This window comes from Dicentrarchus labrax, unplaced genomic scaffold, assembly GCF_905237075.1.
Source record: "Dicentrarchus labrax unplaced genomic scaffold, dlabrax2021, whole genome shotgun sequence".
NCBI lineage: Eukaryota > Metazoa > Chordata > Actinopteri > Moronidae > Dicentrarchus > Dicentrarchus labrax.
In genome coordinates, this window is record NW_026136723.1 from 5,832,668 (window position 1) to 5,839,047 (window position 6,380).

Sequence of the window (6,380 nt, forward strand, 5' to 3'; positions counted from 1 at the left end):
AAACACAACAATTCTTTATTCAGGTGATTATACACTAATAAAAAAACATACCTATGAATATTATATTCTATTTCTGACAATAGATCCTCCCAAATGTTACACACTGGACCAAAAATGTATCCCATACTTCTTACACTTCACCTCTTTTTAAGCTATGGCTTTTCTTTGCCTCCAAAGGACTATTATTATAACATATTTGAATAAAGTTGTTGGCCATCCAACTCTTATCAGGAGATAAGACGTTTTTTAAGATAGCTGACCTGTCTATCTAATAAATTATGGTAAATACTCTACACCACGAAGCGGCAAATTATCTGCTTTTACTTTGAAAGTAGAATCCCCTAGTTTCCTGGTTAGTGCTGTGATAACTGCAGTGGCTTGATGCAGCTGTGGTGTTCACCATGTAGAAATTGAATGAATGGAAAGTCATCATTTGGCAGACAGGTAATAGGTCTTGCATGTGCATGTGTGTGCTAATGACAATGAATTTATAAAGCACAGTTATTGTATTCATCCATTACTGTTATTATTGTTGTATTTACAATGTGGTTGTTGTTGGGGGTGGGGTGGGGGGTGTTTATTTGAGGGACCCACAGCTGCAGAGGCCCTGTAACATACCAGGGATTACAGACACATTTCCTATCTATACAGTTTATCTATATTCTTGACAGCCTAGAGTGCTGTTTGATTAATTGATTATAATATCTCAGCTTCCTTCCTGTGGCTGAACGTGAAACCGCGTTGTATAATATTATGTAGTTATGAGTGGTATTTGTTGATGAAATTGTACTGGTGTTTCCGCGGGTCACACCGACCCAAAGGGAACTAGGTCACAGCACCGCACATTCCTACCAATCCTTCATTCATTCATTCATTCTTCACCCTCAAACCTAACACAGCAATACACGTATATACAGCGCATCAACTGTAGTATAATTTTGAAAACTAAATGATAATTACTGTTTTGATGTCTTGTTAAACAACCTGCAGAATCATACAGTGTATGCTCCTGACTATATGACCACATTAGTAAAATGCAAGAGGCTAATGTGTCCAGTATTATTAGCTAATGCCGAATAACAAAAATAACATCACATTAACAGTAACATTAAAGTTACTTTCACTTAGTGTTACTTCCAGCTGAAGTCTAACTCAAGGAAGGAATATTAGTGTATTAGTGTTATCTGAGATTAGAGCATAGTCTTTTGACGAAATAAAATTCTATTCTAAATTTTAAAGGGAGCCAGTGCAGAGAAGCTAGTACAGAAGAGATGTGATCTCTTTTTCTAGTTCCTGTCAGTACTCGTGCTACAGCGTTCTGAATTAATTGGAGCGTTTTAATGGACTTATTGTGGCAGCCTGATAATAAAGAGTTGCAGTAATCCAGCCTAGAAGTAACAAATGCATGGATTAGTTTTTCTGCATCTATCTGTGATAGGATGTGTCTAATTTTTGTTATATTACGTAAATGAAAGAAGGCAGTCCTAGAGGTCTGCTTCATGTGGGAATTAAATGACAAATTCTGATCAAAGATAACTCCAAGATTCCTGACAGTGGTGCTAGAGGCCAAGGTAATGCCATCTAGAGTAACTATATCTTTAGACAGTGAGTCTCTAAGAATTTTGGGGCCAAGTACAAGAATTTTGTTTTTTTTCTGAGTTTAACATCAGAAAATTGCAGCTCATCCAGGATTTTATGTCCTTAAGACATGTTTGTAATTTAGATAATTGATTTATTTTATCGGGCTTGATTGATAGATATAACTGCATATCATCTGCATAACAGTGAAAGTTAATGGAGTGATTCCTAAACATTTTGCCTAAAGGGAGCATATATAAACTAAATAGCATTGGTCCAAGTACAGAACCTTGTGGAACTCCATGACTAGTATTTATTGAAGATTCATCGTTAACATGTACAAACTGCGAACGATCTGATAAATATGACTTAAACCAGCTTAGTGCGGTTCCTTTAATGCCAATTTGATGCTCAAGTCTCTGTACAAGAATATTATGGTCAATGGTGTCAAATGCAGCACTAAGATCTAATAATACAAGTACAGAGACGAGTCCATTGTTGGAAGCAATCAAAAGGTCATTATTAACTTTAACCAGAGCTGTCTCTGTGCTGTGATGAACTCTAAATCCTGACTGAAAATCCTCAAATAAACTATTGTTATGTAAAAAGTCACACAACTCTTTGGTGACTACTTTCTCCAGAATCTTAGAGAGGAAGGGAAGGTTAGAGATCAGTCTTTAGTTAGCTAAAACCCCTGGGTCAAGAGTGGGCTTTTTAAGAAGGGGTTTAATTACAGCTACTTTAAAGGACTGTGGTACATATCCTGATAATAAAGAAAGATTAATCATATCCAGTAAAGAAGTGCCAATTAAGGGTACAACTTCTTTAAGCAGCCTAGTTGGGATTGGGTCCAACAGACAGGTTGATGGCTTCGATGTAGAAATTACTGAAGTTAACTGATGAAGATCGATAGTTTACATTAGTTAAAGTTCCTGAACTTGGAGAGCCACTGATAACTGTTGATGGCAGTTTGTGATTAATTTTCTCTCTAATAGTAATCATTTTATTATAAAAGAAGCTCATAAAGTCGTTGCTACTTAAGTTTATGGGGATATGTGGCTCAATAGAGCTGTGACTCTCTGTCAGCCTGGCTACAGTGCTGAAGAGGAACCTAGGGTTGTTCTTATTTTCTTCTATTAGTGCTGAATAATAGGCTCCTGTGGCATTACGGAGGGCGTTACTATAGGTTTTAAGATTATCTTGCCAAATCGAGCGATATTCTGATCATTTGAAAGAGCGCCATTTCCTTTCAGATTTCCTAGCTTTTTGTTTTAACTGGCGGGTTTGGTGGTTGTACCACGGTGCTAGTTTCCTATGTTTTAATAATTTCCTTTTTATAGGAGCGATAGATTCTAATGTTCTTCGTAGTGAGCCTGCAGCACTATCAACTAGATTATCAATTTCGGAGGGACTAAAGTTATTATAGGATTCTGTTAAATTCAGACATGGCATTGAATTAAACATTGATGGAATCTCCTCCTTAAATTTAGCTACAGCACTGTCAGATAGACATCTGCTGTAGGAAGTTTTGCCTAATGGCTTATAATCTAATGGTATGAATTCAAAAGTTATTAAATAATGGTCAGATAGGAAATGATTATGTGGGAAGACTATTAAATGTTCAATATCAATGCCATATGATAGAACAAGGTCAAGAGTGTGATTAAAACAATGAGTTGGTTTATTTACACTCTGACAGAAGCCAATTGAGTCTATTAATGAGATAAATGCGTTACTAAGAATGTCACTGTCAACATCCACATGAATATTAAAATCACCTACAATAATTACTTTATCTGATTTAAGGACTAAACTTGATAAAAACTCAGATGTTAGAATTCAGATATAAAATCAGAGTACAGTCCAGGAGCGCGGTACACTATATGTAGCCTACTGTCACATGTAAGGGAATTCTAGATCTACAGCAGGCTTTACAATACATTAATTGCCTGTATTGTTGTTATTATGATTATTATTATTATTATTATTATAACAATTAAATTGCTTTAATTCATTAAAAAAAACATAAAAAAAGACTAAAAGTTGTAAAAGTTACTGAGGTGCAGACCTCAGGTACACCAATGGTGGTTATGGCGATGCTGTTAAGACAGTTTGCCATTGGTCAGCATTCATTCATCGTTGAATTCAAAACAAAAAAATTTGCAAATTTACTTTGCCCCCATCTACAAATCCACATTTTAAATTGCATTTGCTTTTTTAAATGGATGAATAACGAGACAGGCACATAGCATACATTAGTCAGTTCCTGAAATCGGCTAAGTACTCACCAGTACTGAGTACTGACACTTCTGAGTTTTGTCCACATGAGTACCCTTACTTCCCATTGAGTTCCACCACCTTTGGTGAGCATGATGGTACCCACCACTGAGTATTTTTCCCAAGGGGTATACAATAAAAGTGAAATATTGCTGGTGAGGTACTCCTTAACAACTGCATAACTTTCTCTGTGTGTAAGACTAGCTTAACACTAAGAAAACAGCTTAACACTAAAAAAGAGCTTAACATTAAGACAACAGCTTAACGCTAAGGAGACAGCACTGAAAATGTCCTTCTAAAAAAATCTAAAGAATAAGGGTTACGGTTGTGCTGAATTAGGGTAGTGCAGTGGCGGACTGGCCATCGGGCTGAAGCTCACACAGACTGAGCAGCAACATTGGGCACAAACACACCCCCTCCTCTCTTTTAGTGAAGAGTCAGAGCAGGAACATCATTTCAGTTTATGTGATCTGAGTACAGGTTATTGCAGCACAACAGAAACATTTAGTTTGTAGGGGAAAGAAACAGAAAAAGCTGTGTGTGGGTGCATGTGGAGCCTTTGCTTTATTATTTTACACTCTTACATCAGTAGGCACCCAACCTAACTCACTCAATTATTGTCCCAGTCCACCCCTGGGGTAGTGGCTCATTTTTTTGGTCCAATTCAGGCTGATCTAAGAGAAAATTGATCGAGGTTCGAAAAGGGGCAGGACTTAAGAAAGGTCAGTTGCGTTCTGCATTTCAGTGATGGGTCTCGGTTGGCATATTTCAGGATATTTAAACTTTGTAGCATCATCACAGACATCTCGGACAGTTTTGGGTTTTTGAAATTTACCTGATAGAACTGTTGCACATAGTGGGCTGCTGTTTGTGTGTGTGAAAGTGTTGGACCACGTAATGAGCCGACTCTCTGTCTCTCTCAGAAAGTACACCTGTTAGGCTATTAATTCATTTATTTATTTATTTATCTCCACCCCTAAATTAGTCAGTCCCCCACAAAGCTCAGATATACGTTGAACCCTGAATGACTGGTTGGTATTGTCTTTTAAATTCCTTGGCAGCTCTGTTGTCACAAGGAACTGACTCTGATCAGCTCAACTGCTCAGTTATTACAACAAGTACATCTCCAAAAGGTTCATTAGCACAAGATGAGTCATTATCCCCGAGTGTGAGGGCCAACACCCGTTTCCACTGCGTTCCCAAGACTCCCAAGAGTGTTTCCACTGATGTTCAGAGGCACAAAACAAAGATTAATTCCATGTCACTTACAGGAAACAAGGTCATGATTTGTTCCCGCCTTTACTAAGTGGTCAGTCTTCCTGTAGCCTGGAGATAATTATATGCTGTATATGGAGCCAGAGGAAAGAGAATGCATAATAAATGCTTAGGAGGCTTTTATCTGCTCAATACACAGCTCATTATGCCATTCACCTTGTGTGAAGCACAAACAATGCTTCCTGTTCAAATGTCTGGGAATATGTTTTCATTTACAATTTTCAGTCACGTAATCTTACAAATATTTACACACACAGAAACCTGACAGAAGAAAAGAAACACTGTCGCTGTGAGTCAAAGAATTTAACAAATTCTTTTTTTTATCCTCCCAGAAGGAATATCAACTACTCATAAATCATTTATGAATCATTATCATATTGAGTTTGGATGATACAATGGCCCCTCGCTGTTTCTTTGAACATCTACATGATCATCAAATAACATTTCATCGATCTGTGATGCTCTCATGGAAAGGTCAGCCACTCGGATGCAGTGAGTTAGCAGGGTCTCAGTGGTCGATGCATGCAGACGGATGGTGAAGTGTTTGACAGCGGAGCACAGATGGAGGGATTTCTTTAACTGGCACTGATCAAATAAGACAGTATATCCTCGCTTATATATCTGTTCAAAGAAGATAAAACGGATAAAAATCAATTTATCAGTCCATGTTCGTTTTTAGATGCATTTTATTTTTTTCAGCTAGAATAGGCCTAAGCCCCATGCATTTAACATCTATCTCTAACTATTCATCCATTGGTCATTCTGTCCATCCATCTGTCTGCTGACTGTTTTGCATAGATATTTTCACAAGGACTTCACAGATATCCATTACATTTACTATGACTATTCAAGGTCCCCAAGTTCCTAATATCTTTAGAGTGCAGTTTCGACCTGCTTTATATGAAAAGTGTCCTGAGATAACTTCTGTTATGATTTGGCGCTATACAAATAAAATTGAACGGAATTATTGATCACTTACAAGGGATAAAGTTTTTGCCTTATCTTTAAACCTAATAGAAGGATTTCCATAAAATTTGTTAAGGATAATCAGATAGTCCAGACACGGAACCCTAATGTTTTTGTGACTCAGAAATGTTAATATCTAAAAGACAAATTGCCATGAAATGTACTGATCACATTCATGCTCCCTAGAGGATCAACCCTTCAGATGACCCTAGCTAGCTTTCCATCAGCACCTTTCACTGGCCAAAATGTAAACTTTGCATGCAAGATATTTACGTTGAGGCACT